General features: G+C 46.3%; 1 protein-coding gene across 1 annotated transcript in view; it reads right to left on the bottom strand.

Moving 5' to 3' along the window:
- Positions 1-16229, bottom strand: part of LOC120913553 (leucine-rich repeat and fibronectin type III domain-containing protein 1-like protein) — a 785902-nt gene extending 769673 nt beyond the window's left edge. The window contains exon 1 of the mRNA XM_040323557.1: positions 15798-16229. The gene's annotated coding sequence lies outside the window, so the exon portion shown is untranslated. The remainder of the gene's footprint in view (positions 1-15797) is intronic.
- Positions 16230-17634: the final 1405 nt, after the last annotated feature.

Raw genomic sequence — 17634 nt, 5'->3', positions numbered from 1 at the left:
CAAAATTTGTGACGACTGCCCTGTCTTTCTTTCCCACAAATAGATTTTTCTTTTGGAGGTATTTGATCACCTCTGCGGTTTTTATTTTTTGCACAAAATTTTTTTTTTTTAAATAAAAGAGAGCGCGACAATTTTGAAAATAAATAAATATATAAAATTTATTTTTTTCCCCTTTTTGCTATAATAAATATCCCCCCAAAAATATTGTTAAAAAAATAAAATAAAATGCCATATTCCGTTTAGGCCGATATATTAAAAGAAAAAAAAAAAAAAAAAAAAACACAACACAATAAGCATACATTGATTGGTTTGCGCAAAAGTTATAGCGTCTTCAAAATAGGGGATAGATTTATGGCATTTTTAGTATTATTATTTTTTTCTTTACTAGTAATGGCGGCGATCATCGATTTTTAGCGGGACTGCGACGGACAGATCGGACACTTTTTTGGGACCATTGACATTTATACAGAGATCAGAGCTAAAAATAGCCACAGATTACTGTCATTGGCAGAGAATGGGTTAACACTAGGGGCGATCAAGGGGTTAAATGTGTGTCCTAGGGAGTGATTCTAACTGTGGGGGGGATGGGACTGCCTGGAGGAGGAGGCAGATCGCTGTTCATACTCAGTATGAACAGCAGGTCTGTCTCCTCTCTCCTGACAGAACGGAGATCTGTCTGTTTACATTGACAGGTCTTCGTTCTGTATCTCTCAGGAGCGATCGCGGGTGCCTGGCGGCCATTGCCTCTGCCGGGGACACGCATTGGCTCCATCATCGCGCCCATCATACAGCTACGGTATTTCGCCGAGGGGAGCCAACCTGTCACAGCATAACTGCGACGGCAGGTCCTTAACTGGTTGATGCTATTGTAAAGTAATTTTTCTTTTCCTATTAAAATAACAAACATGTTATACTTACCTGCCTTGTGCAGTTGGTTTTGCACAGAGCAGCCCGGATCCTCCTCCTCTCAGGTCCCTAGCTGGAGCTTCTGGCCCCTCCCTCCTGTTGAGTGCCCCCACAGCAAGTATCTTGCTATAGGGGCACCCGAGCCAAGCTGTAGCTCTGTGTAGCCATTCAGACATGGAGCTGCGGCCCGGCCCCACCTTTCTCCTGAGTGGCTAACCAAGTTTGATTGACAGCAGCCAGAGGTAGAAAAAAAGGGGAGGCTGTCAACAGCTGCAGGGGGAACCACAAGAGTCTGCTTGGTAGGTGCCCGAGCCCCGCTTTTGAACTGTTAGGGACCGGTCCCAGTACAGGAGGACTGGCTGTAAAGCCTCATCAGCGGCCCTGGGACTAATTAGGATAACACATGGAAGTGAGCACTGGACAGCTTTGAATTTCTGACCAAAATCAAGCAATTATCAAACAGATTTAACAAAATGCAGTCAACATTTACCATAATAAAAGAGAACCAATAAGAGACGTTCAGTGTTCGGGTTTACATACATATAAATATACAGTAGAGAATAATCAAGTCTTCAGGCTGACTGTGCTGTCTGGCAGGGCTGTGTAAATCTCAGGAATGGACAGAAAAACACAAATCCAGGTAAAACTGATTTCATATACAAAGTATGCTATAAAATGTTTACAGAGGACATAATATAATGGGCATAGATAGAATTCAAAGGCGCTTCAGGGACCTGGAAGGTTAGAGCCTCTGTCACTTTTTTTAGTGTTACGTTTCCATTGAGGAGATTTTTGTCTATTCGATGGATATCAGGCAGAACAGGAAGTGAAGGCAAACCTCTTCATGTCTCATTAACACTAGCTCGATTTACCTGCGTCTGCCACACTGCAATGAATGACAATGGAAATCGCATTATTCTCTGTGATGCCCACTTACATCAACGCAACACGGTGCACTGCAGCATGGTGTTTCTAGCCCAATAGACTTCAATAAGACTTCAATAAGTACATGAACAAAAAAGTATATGCATTTTTCGATGCACTTTTGGTAGCATTTTGGTCTCCTCCATCAAAATAATAATATGAAAAACACATGCAAAAAACGTGCTACAAAAACCACACTGAAAAACACACGATCATGCACCAGCACTAAAATGAGCCTTGCTGGCATTTTCCATATTGCTTGTGGGCATGTGAAGCCCACAAGCACAATCTTTCGGGTCACAGTACAGCTGAGTGACCAGCATGCACTGCCCGTTCTCGGGCATGCGCAGTGTCTAGGGCTCGCAGCGCCGTACACTTCAGACATTACCATCACAACAGGCGGCTTTGTCGGAAGTGCCCACTCCGATGTGATGGCAACGAAGCCCTTGGCGCTGCCCACTGACTCCTGGGAAAGGATGACACACATCTGCGAGGGCGCGCGCCGAGGTAAAGGACGTCAGGCGTCAAAGAGAGGAAGTGGCAGAATACAAAGGACCACAAGAAGTGCTGAAAGGGTGAGAAAAAAAAATTCCAAATGTTTTAGTCGATGCATAATGCTGTTGATTTCTGCAAAGTTGTTTTTTTGGGTGGAAATCCGCTTTAATAGTCGCAAGTAGAAATTGAATAGGTTACTAAAGTCACGAAAATTCTCGTATGACAGAAAAAAAGAAAAAAGTGTATGCATTTGTATTGTATTTTCGAACAATAACTGTACTGGTATCGTATGAAGAACATTTTTGTGCTTTTTCAGATCGAATAATATCAGATGAATTGACGTGATCGGCTCTGTACTAACAATCCGATTATCGAACGATTGCGGTATTTTTCATCCGATTTTCAGATCGTGTGTACGGGCATTAGGGAGACACAGGAAAAACAAAAATGATCACCTCCATTAGTTTTAGGTTGCTGTCGGCATTGCAGCATTTTCCATTATAATTCTACCGGAAAAAAATAAATACAAATGAAGTGGTGACATCACAGCCCCAAATGTATAAATTGTGTGCGAGTGTGTGTCAGAGATAATAATGGTGACGGGTGATATGAGGAGGTGGGATGTGTGACATGACACAGCAATGAATGTGTAGGAGAGGGAGTATGTGGGAGAATGTGTGTCCATGGCTAGGCAGTGAGGCATGTGTAGGATTACTAAGGACAGTGTTGCTATAAGACATACAGAGGCCATTTACTATGGGGGGGGGGGATCGGGGGACATTTAAGACCCAAGGCTTTCCTATACATAGATCATCTATGCTGCTCAGTAATTTCAAGCAAAAATTCAACTGCTAACCTGGCTTGTGAATGGCTGCTGAAAGCACAATACAAGAGGGTATCATTCTCCTTGTTGATTTTACATTATATAGTAGATCGGGCTAGTATCTTTTCACCAAGAAAACATTCAATATGACCAGAGATGACCAGGCTTTTTCATAAAATGACCAAGTAAGATGCCACGAGAAGGGACTCGTAAAGACAACAAATTATTGTACCAATACACAGATGGGCGATATCATGTCTAGCAGAACATGCAGCTGCTACAGGGCCTGGGACATTGACACCAATAAAGTTTGCTTTAAAATCATTATTTTTTTTAAAGGGATTCCTTAACCGCTTGCCGACTGCCTAATGCCGATATACGTCGGCAGAATGGCGCGGTTGTGCAAAGCAACGTACCTGTACGTTGATTTGAAATTGTTGCCCGGCGGGCGCTGCGGGCTCCGTGCCCGCAGACTCTATGTCAGCCGGTGTCCGGCGATCGTGTCACGGAGCTGCAGTACAGGGAGATGCCTATGTAAACAAGGCATTTCCCTGTTCTGCCTAGTGACAGGACAGTGACCTACTGCTTCCTGTCATCGGGAGTGGTCGTGTCACTGGTAGCCCATCCCCCCCACAGTTAGAATCACTCCCTAGGACACACTTAACCCCTTCTTTGCCCCCTAGTGTTTAACCCCTTCCCTACCAGTGTCATTTACACAGTAATCAGTGCATTTTTATAGCCGATTTCGCCATTACTAATAAAAAAAATATATATAATAATAATAATAATAAACAAATGCCATAAAAACTATCCCCTATTTTGTAGACGCTATATATTTTGCGTAAACCAATTAATGTACGCTTATTGCCTTTTTTTTGCCTTACCAAAAATATGTAGAAGAAGAATACATATCGGCCTAAACTGAGGGGAAAAAAAAAATGTATATATTATATTTGTGGGGGGATTTATAGCAAAAAGTAAAAAATATTGCTTTTTTTTTAATTGTCGCGCTTTTCTCGTTTATAGCACAAAAAAATAAAAACCGCCGAGGTGATAAAATACCACCAAAAGAAATCTCTATTTGTGGGGAAAAAAAGGACGTCAATTTTGTTTGGGTGCAACGTCACAGGACCGCGCAATTGTCAGTTATAGCAACGCAGTGCCGAATCGCAAAAATTGCTCTGGTCAGGAAGGGGGTAAATTCTTCAGGAGCTGAAGTCGTTAAGACCAAAAATTATTTTGTATAAAATATACCAACAGCTATAAAATATATAATATTCAGATTGTTCTAAAAGTAATTAGCTTGATACAAATCTATTTTGTTTTAGGATAGACCTCATACGAATGCATTTAAAACAGACCTCTAGTCAAATAAAAAAAAGTGCCCATTAAAAGATGAAATTAAAATGTGTTTTTTGCTGCAATACTCATTTCTAATGCAGAGTTGTTACCGGCAATATTTATTTTGTGCCACTAGATGTCCCCAGTCTTGCAGGTTGAATGATGGCTTTCATCAATTGACCTACTGCCTCGGGAGCCTAGGACCTGTCCCCGACCTGTGACTGAACAATAAGACCCCATTCACACCTAAGCGACAAAACGCCCTACGCGGGACACTTCTGTCGCTAGAGGGGAGAATTCCCATTGCCGTCTATGGAGATGGTTCACATCTCATAGACGCGCAACGCCTGTCGCCTGAAAAAAAGTCCCGGACCCTTTTTTTCACGCGACAGGCGCGTTTTCCCATAGACAGCAATGGGAATACTTTAGGAAAAAAAAAAAAATGAAACATTTGTAATCGCGGCAAATCTGCCGCTACACGCGAACGCGGCTGTCGCTTAGGTGTGAATGCAGCCTTAATGAGAACCAGTACAGCGATAAGCTCACCTCTCTGCTCTTTTTTTGTCTAGGAGTATACTTATCAGCACTGATTGGCTGCATACGCTGCTTTTTCCTCTACTGCTTTAAGCTCTGTTGCACAGGGACTGGGAAAGGCCAATACAAAGTCAAATTTGAGTACTTGCACTGTTTGCATAAAAAATATATATATATATATTATAAATAAAAACATATGAGATATATATATATATATATATTTTTTTTTACTTAATGATAATGAAATAAGGAATACAGCATTAAATAAATATTTTAATATGCCTGGAGATCAGCTTTTACTCCCAACTCCATCCAAATCGAATTCTGGATACAGCAGGGGAGTGCTTGAGTCTGTCAGGTTTTTATTAGACATGTGCATACATGTTTCGTCTAAATTTTAAGAAGCACAGAAAAACGAAAGATGCGACATAAACAAATGCTTTATTTTCGCTTTCGTTGCGGTCGAATGTGCCTAACCTTAACTCTATTAGTCCAATATTATTCTACATAAAGAGAAAAGATTCGACATTATAGAGACATGAAGAAGAGTCGACATAGAGAGAAAAGATTTGACATAGAGAGACATGAGGCTATAATGAATTGTCGGCTCCCGGCAATTCAGAGAGAATTCATGCATATTAAAAAAAAGCGTGGGGTCCCCCCAAATTCAATTACCAGGCCCTTCAGGTCTGGTATGGATATTAAAGTGGAGTTCCACCCATAAATATAACATTACATCAGTAGTTTTAAAAAAATGTCATTAGTCCTTTACGATTTTTATTTTTATTTTTTTTAGATGCCTTCAAAGTGTTGTTGCTAGGCAGAATAGTTAATCTTCCCACTTCCTGCACCTAGGTGCTTAATGCTTCCTAACCTACACCGCACAGACTCCTGGGATTGTAGTGGGTGTAACTTTCCAGGAGTGCATTCCCCAGTCTCAAAGAATCATGTGACTTGGACAGCACAGGTGCTGAAACCTGATCTGACACTGCTTGTGCAGCACTGAGCATGTGTGAGATTTGCAAGGCTGAAATCCAGGAAGTCATACAGCCTGGCTTCATGATGCCCACACTTAAGATGGCCCCAGTCAATTTCTATTTTATAAAGTGTCTAAATGCTGTAACAACCTAACAAAACGGACCTTAGTTTACAGACTAACTTTACTAGAATACATTAAGCTTGTGTATTACAGGCGTATTTATATTTAAAAAGTGAAATTGTGGCCGGAACTCCGCTTTAAGGGGAATCAATTAAAACCAAATAAAAAAAAAATGGCGTGGAGTTCCCCCAAAAATCCACACCAGACCCCTTATCCGAGCACGCAACCTGGCTGGCCACAGAAAAGAGGGGGGGGGGTGAGAGAGTGCCCCCCCTCCTGAACCGTACCAGGCCACATGCCCTCAACATGGGGAGGATGTCCCCATGTTGATGGGACATTCTCCCCATGTTGAGGTCATGTGGCCTGGTACGGTTCAGGAGGAGGGGGCACTCTCTCATCCCCCACTCTTTTCTGCGGCTGGCCAGGTCGCATGCTTGGATAAGGGGTCTGGTGTGGATTTTTGGGGGAACTCCATCCCATTTTTTTTTTATTTGGGGTGGAGTTCCCCTTAGAATCCACACCAAACCTGAAGGCTTAAAAATGGCCACAGTTAGGTCTATGACAAAGGTCAAAGGGTCATGAGGCCCCCTGGACTTGGTGGGTCTCCATCAACATTTTAGTATTTATGTTAGAATACAAACATGTTTCCACTGCCAACTTCTGTTTACTGGTGCTAGTTCCAGGGCTGTCATTCCTTCACTACTTGGTACAATTACTGACCTGGAAATTGCATAGGCATATTAGAAGTCCCAACACCCTACTGGTTGCATGCTTGTGAGGGAGATTTCCTAAAAACGTATGCACACAGAATCTGTTGCAGTTATGCATTGTAAACAATCCGCTTCTCTGTTTCATTGTCAAATCCTAGTTGAACAAGCTGAAGCTTGATTGGTTATTATGCAAAGCTGCATCGCTTTTAGTATATCTCCCCCCACTCTTACTAATTAGTGAATGAAAGATGCAGATGACATGCCCAAAGCTTGCACCTTCACACACAAGTTAACAATGGCAGCTGTCGTATTTTTACAGGATTTCACTTCAAAGCAAATTGTTACAGTCTTTACCATAGGGACGATTTATACAGGTCATGAAGGTCCTTGCTGGCTTCTCTTATCTTTATCCTGTAATACATTGATACATTCAGCTACACATTAATGAAAGGACACATACAGAGAATAGCTGTGATGGACAGACATATAAATTGGCACAGAAAGAAAGCAAATGCATACAAAAAAAAAAAACTAGCTTTTTTTCCCTCAAACAGAAAGATACATAAAAAAAATAAACAAACTATTTTTGGCTGGTAAATTTAAAATATTGCACATTAATATTTTCTAGTCTCTTGAGCTAGCTGGTGGAAATTTGGGTTCTTTTTTTTGTGTTGCCCTTCTTTTGTAAAAAACCTATTTACAGAGCTCAAAAGCTCAAGCTACACATGTACGATTCGTTCCGAATTCATGTAATGAATTTCAACAAATTTGTTCATTCGGAAATATCCGAACAAAAACCTGTTTAACCACTTCCATACCAGGCACTTACGCACCTTCCCGCCCAAGCCAATTTTCAGCTTTTAGCACTGTTGCACTTTGAATGGCAATTGCGCGGTCGTGCGACGTGGCTCCCAAACAAAATTGGCGTCCTTTTTTCCCCACAAATAGAGCTTTCTTTTGGTGGTATTTGATCACCTCTGCGATTTTTTTTGCGCAACTAAAAAAAGACTTAAAATTAAATTTTTTTGTAAATAAGTACGTTTTCTCTTTCAATTACGGGCACTGATATGGCGGCACTGATGGGCACCGATGAGATGGCACTGATTGACATCGATGAGGTAGTACCGACGGGCACAGATGAGGTGGCACTGATTGGCGGTGCTGGTATGCGGCACTGATGGGCACACATAGGCGGCACTGATGGGCACACATAGGCGGCACTGATGGGTGGCACTGATGGATACTTATGGGTGGCAGATGGGCACTGATAGGTGGGCACTGGGCATTGATGGGCACTGTGGGGTGGCACTGATGGACACTTGGGGTGGCACTGATGGACATTGTGGGGCGGCACTGATCTACCCATGTTGCCAGTCAGTGCCCATTTGTGGGCACTGATTGGCATCTTTTTTTTTTTTTCCCCAATGCTTTTTTTTTTGTTTGGCCCACCCTGGTGGTCCAGGGTGGGCTTCCCTGGTGGTCCAGTGTGGCGATCCGAGGGGGGGCTGCGCTGATAAACAATCAGCGCGAACCCCCCCTGTCAGGAGAGCCGCAGATCGGCTCTCCTCTACTCGCGTCTATCAGACGCGAGTGAGGAAGAGCCATCAATGGCTCTTCCTGTTTACATCGTGATCAGCCGTGGTTGGACACGGCTGATCACGTGGTAAAGAGTCTCCGCCGGAGGCTCTTTACCGAGATCGGAGATGCAGGGTGTCAGACTGACACCCCGCATCACCGATCGCCGCGCTGCATGCCCCCACGGGAGTGCGCGGCATGAAATCCTGCAGGACGTCCATGGGCGTCCTATCAGGATTTCAGAACCACTTCCCGGACGTAAATCGGCCATAGGCCGGGCGGGAAGTGGTTAAACAATTTTTTCTGAATATTCCTAAATTCATATAAAAATATAACAAAAGAGACTGTCACACGATAAAAATGAGTATACAAAAATTGGATCACGTATTGCTCAAATATTCATAATGGCAGACCAGCTTCTGAATCACAAGTCATTCAGCGGGCTGGGAAATGATTCATTTCACCTGACATGGACTGCATAGATGATGTGCATGTTGGTCTAATAAAAAGGTGCGTGTGAGAATCAGAGGAAACTTTAACCACTTCCCTACCGTAGGACGTCATATGACGTCCTGGACTTTAGGGTGGATATCTGAATGATGCATGCAGCTACAGGCATCATTCAGAGTTCATCCAGATATCATTCTTCTCAGGTGGCAATTCTGCGCACCATAAGAATGATCATATCGGCAGTTCCGCCGCTTGATCGTTCTTATAGGCGGCGGGAGGGGACATCCTCCCGCCGCCATCCGGTGCTTCTCCGGGCTCTCCCGTGCCATCGGAGGCCTGGAGAAAACGAATCGGCTGCCACAGGATTAGGAGGATAGAGATTTCCAGTGACCATATGGTCATCTCTATGACCATCAGAGGCCCGGGCGCAACGTTATGATGTCACACCCGGGTACCCTGAAGTAAACGAAGCCGCAATCGTGGCTGAAAGCATGAGATCGGTAAAAGATTAATAATTCACTGATCTCATGCTTTCCAGCCTGGAGGAGAGATGTGGGGTCTTATTGACCCCGAATCTCTCCATAAATAGGACTAGTCACACACTATTCCTATTACAAAGTATGTTTACATTCCCCATAGGAAGACTTGATTCCTATTACGACAGCTCAAGAGTTGGGATTTTCTTTGTCCCCTAATGGGGACACAGACACAATAAAAACCGGACCGATGTTCTAATACCTCTCCGCTCTATCCAAAACTAGAAAAATCTATTACTACTATAGGTATACGTGAAATGAAAAACAGGTTCAATCCACAGTTTAGTAGAGCAAGCCCCGTAAGTTAAAGGGGCTGTAAAGGTTTGTTTTTTTATTTTCTAAATAGGTTCCTTTAAATGGGTTGTAAAGGTTTGTTTTTTTATTTTCTAAATAGGTTCCTTTAAGCCAATGCATTGTTGATTCACTTACCTTTTCCTTCCATTTCCCTTCTAAATGTTTTTTCCTTTGTCTGAATTTCTCACGTTCACAGCGTCTCCCCGCAGGGATGTAGTCCCAAGGGAGGGGGCAAGCATGCTGACCCCCAGCAAGAACGGCTCGGATGATGGGGGCAAGCTTACTGAGGAGGAACAGGAAGTGAGAAATTCAGACAAAGAAAAAAAACATTTAGGGCTAGATTCACAGAGAGATACGACGGTGTATCTCCTGATACGCCGTCGTATCTCTGACTTAGGCCGGTCGTATCTATGTGACTGATTCATAGAATCAGTTACGCATAGATATGCCTAAGATCCAACAGGTGTAACTGTGTTACACCGTCGGATCTTAACTGCAATTTAAAAATGGCCGTGGGGGGCGTTCTCGCCGATTTACACTGAGAAATATGTAAATCAGCAAGATACGACAATTCGCGGACCTGACGCAGTGTTGTTACGACATTTCCGTAGCGGTTTTCCCGGCGTATACTTACCCCTGCTTCTATGAGGCGCAGCCAATGTTAAGTATAGCCGTCGTTCCCGCGTCGATTTTTTTTTTTTACGTCGTTTGCGTACGCCGATTCAGAAACCCGCGCGCCGCAAGTTACGCTCACGCCGAAACCACTGACGTCCTAGCGACGTCAGTGGGAACAATGCACGCCGGGAAATTTCGCAGACGGCGCATGCTCATTTAAATTGGCGCGGGGACACGCCTGATTTAAATAGTACACTCCCCCTAGCCGCGGAATTTGAATTCCGCCGGGGGATTTACAATCCGCCGCCGCAAGTTTGAAGGTAAGTGTTTAGTGAATTAGCCACTTGCCTCTCAAACTTGCGGCAGCGGATCTTAAATCACATAGATCACGCGGATCTAAAGATCCGCTGATCTATGTGAATCTAGCGAAAAAAGGTAAGTGAACCAACAATGCACTAGCTTAAAGGAACCTATTTAGAACAAAAAAAACCTTTACAACCCCTTTAACAAAACAGAGTATGATACAACATGAGAAACAATGTTACTAGCAGATCCAGTAAGCCAAAATAAAAATAAATAAAACAAAATGGTAAAACAAATTCTATCCAAAATCAGAACTCAGTTATTTATAAGCAGACCCATAATATGGAGACAGAAATTCCATTGATGATCTCCTACAAATGTTTCTAGTTGCAGACTTCGATTTTAGTCCTCCGGCTTCAAGAATTGGTCAGTCAGTGCCCGGAAACAAGTGCCACCAGTGAAGTCAAACCTCATGCTTGTTCAAGGTCAGCGATTCACCTGCTAAGCCATAGGAAAAGCATGACTGGACACCTGACAAATGGCTACTCTATGCTGTAAGAGTTGGAGACATTTTCTTTTTGACAGGTTCTCTTTAATTCATTTTTTTTAACTTCACATCCAACAAGGCTGAATACATTTGAGGAGCCAGATAGTCACTTTGTCTATTCAGGGCTGAGTGACCTGTAAACCCCTTATTGACCACATCAATTTCAACTGTAGGCCCATTGACCGGACAATGACTTTGTCATTAAAGTAAACATTCTCCCAAAATTCTCACAATTGAGATTTCCCCAACCCCCCATCTTGCGATATATACAATAAAAGACATACAAGCCTCCTGGGATTCCCCATTACATGTTCCAGTAGACTGCAGGAGCTCAGACGCTGAAGTGAGGACCTGGCAGAGCATCATCAGGGGCTGGCTTCATGATCCCAGAAGAGACAACCAGCTCCTGATGATGTAGGAAGTGAAGATGGCAATGTGGGACTGGCCTGTGGCAGCAGATCACAGCGGGACAACGATGGATACACTGGACAAGTGAGTTTTGAAGAAACAGATAAGGGGCATGGAAAAAAAAAAATATATATATAAATTACCTAGGGCAGGAAAATGCTCATTTTTAGGATATAGATATCTATATATATCTATATATACATACACACACACATTTTTTTTTCTCAGTATAAAAATTGTCAATATTGTTTTTTGTGCAATTTAGAGACAAAAGATTTTTTTGGGTGGGAACAGTGGCAGTGGTGGTGGTGAGCGAGGGGGTGGGAACAGTGGCAGCAGCGGTGATGAGGGAGGTGGGAACAGTGGCAGCAGCGATGGTGAGCGAGGGGGTGGGAACAGTGGCAGCAGCGGTGGTGAGCGAGGGGGTGGGAACAGTGGCAGCAGCGGTGGTGAGCGAGGGGGTGGGAACAGTGGCAGCAGCGGTGGTGAGCGAGGGGGTGGGAACAGTGGCAGCAGCGGTGGTGAGCGAGGGGGTGGGAACAGTGGCAGCAGCGGTGGTGAGCGAGGGGGTGGGAACAGTGGCAGCAGCGGTGGTGAGCGAGGGGGTGGGAACAGTGGCAGCAGCGGTGGTGAGCGAGGGGGTGGGAACAGTGGCAGCAGCGGTGGTGGGCGAGGGGGTGGGAACAGTGGCAGCAGTGGTGAGGGGGTGGGAACAGTGGCAGCAGTGGTGAGGGGGTGGGAACAGTGGCAGCAGTGGTGAGGGGGTGGGAACAGTGGCAGCAGTGGTGAGGGGGTGGGAACAGTGGCAGCAGTGGTGAGGGGGTGGGAACAGTGGCAGCAGTGGTGAGGGGGTGGGAACAGTGGCAGCAGTGGTGAGGGGGTGGGAACAGTTGCATCGGTAAGATCAGCGGTGGTGTTGGTGAGGGATGTGGGAACAGTGGCAGCATTGGTGATGATGAGGGGGGTGGGAACAGTGGCAGCAGTGGTGATGAGGGAGGTGGGAACAGTGGCAGCAGCGGTGGTGAGATAGGGGGTGGGAACAGTGGCAGCAGTGGTGGAGAGGGTGGAAACAGTGGCAGCAGTGGTGATGAGGGGGGTGGGATTAGTGGCCGTGGCGAGGGAAGGGGGTGGGAACAGTGGCAGCAGTAGCGGCGAGGGAAGGGGGTGGGAACAGTGGCAGCAGTAAGATCAGCAGTGGGGGTGAGGGGGATGGGAACAGTGGCATCGGTAAGATCAGCGGTGGTAGTGAGGGGTATGGAAACAGTGGCAGCGAGGGAAGTAGAAACAGTGGCAGCAGTGGTGGGAGCAGTTGCATCAGTAAGATCAGCAGTGGTGGTGAGGGGGGTGGGATCAGTGGCCGCGGTGGTGGCGAGATCGATGGTGAGGGGGGGTGGGATCAGTGGCCGCGAGATCAGTGGTGGTGGCAGGACCAGTGGCCGCGGTGGTGGCATAAGTGGCCGCGGTGGTGGCAAGATCAGTGGGGATGGTGAGGGGGTTGGGACCAGTGGCCGCGGTGGTGGTGGGACCAGTGGCCGTGAGATCAGTGGTGGTGGCGTGACCAGTGGCTGCGGTGGTGGCATAAGTGGCCGCGGTGGTGGCAAGATCAGTGGCGATTGTGAGGGGGTTGGGACCAGTGGCCGCGGTGGTGGTGGGACCAGTGGCCGCGAGATCAGTGGTGGTGGCGTGACCAGTGGCCGCGGTGGTGGCATAAGTGGCCGCGGTGGTGGCAAGATCAGTGCCAATTGTGAGGGGGTTGGGATCAGTGGCAGCAGTGTTGGTGGGATCAGTGGTAGTGAGGGGGGGGGGGTGAGACCAGTGGCACAGTGTTGGTGGGATCAGTGACAGTGGTAGTGTGTGTGTGGGGGGGGGGAATAGGGGTGAGATCAATGGCAGTACCATCCTCCCCCAACACCACTGCTGTCTCTTACTGATCCCCCCATCACCTCTGCCATATGTGATGGGGGGTATAGGGATGAGATCAGTGTGATGGGGGGGGGGGGGGGATGGGATGGCAATTACTTGGGTCGGGATGAATTCCTGCATAGATTCCTGGAACCTTTTATGTTGAGATTGCTGAAAACATGCAAAGCTCCATGATGATATACAGAGAGCAGTACCTCATGCCAACTGACCTGATCTCAGTTACTGGAAATGAATGGAAGATGAATTCTAATACATTTTTACGAGTTACAGCACTTTGCCTAGGATTCCTCTTTGCATTGCTGTACTGATTAACAGAGTCCCCGGCTTCCCAAAGACGCCTACTGGCTCCCAGACTGAACGGAGTGGCTTCTGAATCCTGTATCAATTTGTGCCCCCCCTGGCAATACATACCTAGGCTCTGTGCCTACAACCTAGCTCCACAGTACCATGTAATGTTAACAACCTTGCATTGGCATTATATGGGATTCCAGGTACATTTGATGCATTTCTATTATAGGACCCACACCCATTTATTCTTTATGGATATATGTGATCCTTTAGTGCCAACTTTACTATAATTGTACAGTATAATCCGATTGTAGACAGCAGATTATTCTTGACCCATCTTTACCATACACTTACACCCCCCCCCCTCGGTCTATGCCATTAAATGTGCCCCCTTTCCCTTAATATAATAATATGGAATTTGGCAGTAACCTCTTTTTGTTACATGTTATTTGCCCAACTGCCCCTTTCAGTTATATAATTGGTTTATTATTATTATTATTATTATTATAATCTCACACGTCTCTTATAATTATATCATCTTCCAACTTCACCGTCACCTCCTATTATTTGTGATGACTAAATCCAGCTATCTTCGCTATGCCCAATCTGATTTCCAAAACTGTCCCAGATATCTTCAGACCCACCAATGACATAACCCACCCTTGCCAAACCCTAGGTTTGACTTAGCCCTCCCTTCTTTGCTAAATATCAGCCTGATGGAAATCCATGCTACACCCCCCCCCCCCCCCCCCGTTACATCATTTGCCCCAAGAGACTGCTCTCTGATCATATAACCTTTATCAGACACTCTCCGATCGATACATGGATATGTAACCAAACCCAATCACTGTCAAGGCGGTGTGTGTTCGTAGTCTGCAAGATGCAACGTGCTAATTGGACGGCGTTATCATGAAATATTCTTCGGGGTCGGTATAGTGTAAATGCCTCTATAGCCATCAAAGGCTGTACAGATAGTACGATTTTATACAGAGTTCTAATATCATTTCTACCATTTCACACTCACTGCAGTTTATGAAGACTACTGTATGGAGAGCTGGCAGCATGTTAGCTGGAAAAATCTACCCGTACCCCATTAATCTGCACCCCTATTGCATCTCTGGAATCACAACATGCATTAATCAGGAATCTCCTCATGTGGCAAATGCAATCCGCTGCCCAGCCGGAAAATATCGCTTTTTAAAAGGTGGAAGTGCTAATTTGCCCATTGGAGGCAGCTCTTTTCCACGCATACGTGGGCATCTCTTGCTCTCTCATTGTGACATATTCTCTCTGTCTCCTATTAACCAGCCTCCTCTATTGCTAGAGATAGATTCCCCATAGACTACAATGGAAATGTTGGGAGATAAATGGATGGAGCTCCAGCCTGAGACTGGGGAAGGGTCTCAAGGGTTTGCTTTACATAACCTGGCATAGTTGGCGGAGTTGGGTGTAAAGAGGTGATAATTGCAGCAGTTGGCAGACTCCTATAGTGTGCCATGTACTGTATGTGGACTTGCTCTGGAGGTAATGAAGCAGTTTATTCCCTGGTATAGGATATTCTGCTGTGATTACATCAGGATCCCTAAGAGGAGTTCTAGAAGAAGGCCTCTCCGACACCGATCCTAGAAGAGCTCATTAAAATGGAATTCAATTAAAAGCAGTAACCCCCGGCAACCACACTGACAGCGACGGTTTGATTGCATTAGGTACAAAGTGTGATAACCCCCAGCAACCAATCAGAAAACAGTCTTTTAAAGATCGGACGCCAACCGATGCTTTTGGTTGCTACGGGTTACAGCACTTTGCACCACTTTGTCAATTAGAGGATCTGACCTGTTTAATAGAGGCCACCCCAGTCTTCCCAATCTATTGGTGATGGTTGGAGTTCAGGTGTCCCCCATCATGGATCAGTCATATGGGGGGGATCTCCACCTGCTGTGTCCTAGGCTGTACTTTTCTCAGCAGGGGATGGCTGTCATTGGGGAACCAGTGCATGACCTCCAATCACTGCACCTTGCCTCCTTACCTGGAGATCAGTCCGGACTTCTCGGAGAGATGATGATGTTCCCAGCTGTCCCGATCCCTTTAATCCCGCAGCTGGCACAGGATCCGGGGGTGAGCACCGAGGGGGCTCCTCATCTGGGGGGACATGTCAGAGCAATGTGGGGGGTTCTCCCGGCTCACCCCACCAGCGCTGCTGCTTGTAATCCAATGGGGGAGGAAGATGTCCCGATAGATAGCGATGTGCCCGGCGGATCCCCGTCTTCCGTTTTCTCTCCCTACATACTGCATCCAGATCCTCCCAGACACAGCGCCGTGCACACCGCCACCGAACACCGCCACCGGATCCCTTCCCTGCTCAGCAACACAACGCTCCGCCCCGCACACTGACGTCACACGTCAATCACACCGCTCCATACCATGTCTGCGATCGCTGCTCTGTGTGTGTGTGCTGGGGGCTCACCCACCTCCTATCTGAGATCAGCTCTCTCTGCTGGGAAGCCCCCCTGTGTTGGCATGGCTCATCTAACTTAAAGGGACACTAAACTGCTTTAATAGAAGAAAAAAAAATCTATTAAAATATTTACTATTAAAGTGATATGGGCCATCCTACTGAATCCGCACATAGACCACCTCACCTGTACGCACTCAGCCCCCCCCCCCCCCCCCCTCAATCCTGTTCCCTCCTCACACCTGTATATTTATCAGCCCCCTCACACCTAGCTGTATATATGTCACCCCCCCCCCGACACCTGTATATATCTCCCCCCCACACACACCTGTATAAAGGTCAGCCCCCCCACACACCTGTATATTTGTCACCCTCACACCTGTATATATTTCAGCCTCCCCCACACACCAGTATATATGTCAGCCCCCCACACACGCACCTGTATATGTGTCACCGTCCCACAGACACGCACCTGTATATATGTCAGGCCCCCCTACACGCACCTCTATATATGTCAGGCCCCCCCCTCACACACCTGTATATATGTCACCCCTACACACACAAACCTGTATATATGTCAGGCCCCCTCACACACCTGTATATATTTCAGCCTCCCCACACACACCTGTATATAGATCAGCGCCACCCCCACACGCCTGTATATAGATCAGCGCCCCCCCACACACGCCTGTATATATGTCAGGCCCCCCCCCCCCTCACACACCTGTATATATTTCAGCCTCCCCACACACACCTGTATATAGATCAGCGCCCCCCCCACACACACCTGTATAAATGTCAGCGCTCCCCCACCCCTGTATATATGTCAGTGCCCCGCCCACACACCTGTATAAATGCGTCCACCCCCCCCCCCACACCTGTATATATGACAGTCCCCCCTCAAAAAAAAAAATTGTGCCCCCTGCAGCGTTATGTCATAATGTGCTAGTAAGCGGCAGACAGAGTTACCTGCACATGGAGTCCTCCAGCGCAGCTCCCTGGCGCTTTCATCCTCCCCCGATCTTCTTTCCGTGTTCACGGGCTCCAGCTATATGAACGGGGTATGCCGTCTCTTCAGAACGCATGCACCAGTGACGTCACTGGCTGCATCCCAGGTGAATATCTTCTATCGCTGGTCTGATCTGGTTTGGATTCTAAGTGGAAATCCCATGGCAAAATCCAAAAAACAAACCCCTGAACCATACCAGGCCACATGCCTTCAACAAGGGGGGGTGTCCCTGCCAAAAACAGCAGGGGGCATATTTCCTGCTGCAGCCGCAAAGCATTGCATCACTGCGGCTGCATGTGTGCTTCCCTGGCTAAAGGGGTGCAGCTGGGGGACAGGAAAAATGCAGCTCAACCGCTGTGTTTTACTATCTACCAGCCACTAGTGTGAACAAGCCCTTAGGGT

Source organism: Rana temporaria, chromosome 9, assembly GCF_905171775.1.
Source record: "Rana temporaria chromosome 9, aRanTem1.1, whole genome shotgun sequence".
NCBI lineage: Eukaryota > Metazoa > Chordata > Amphibia > Anura > Ranidae > Rana > Rana temporaria.
This window is presented reverse-complemented; position numbering and strand designations above follow the sequence as displayed.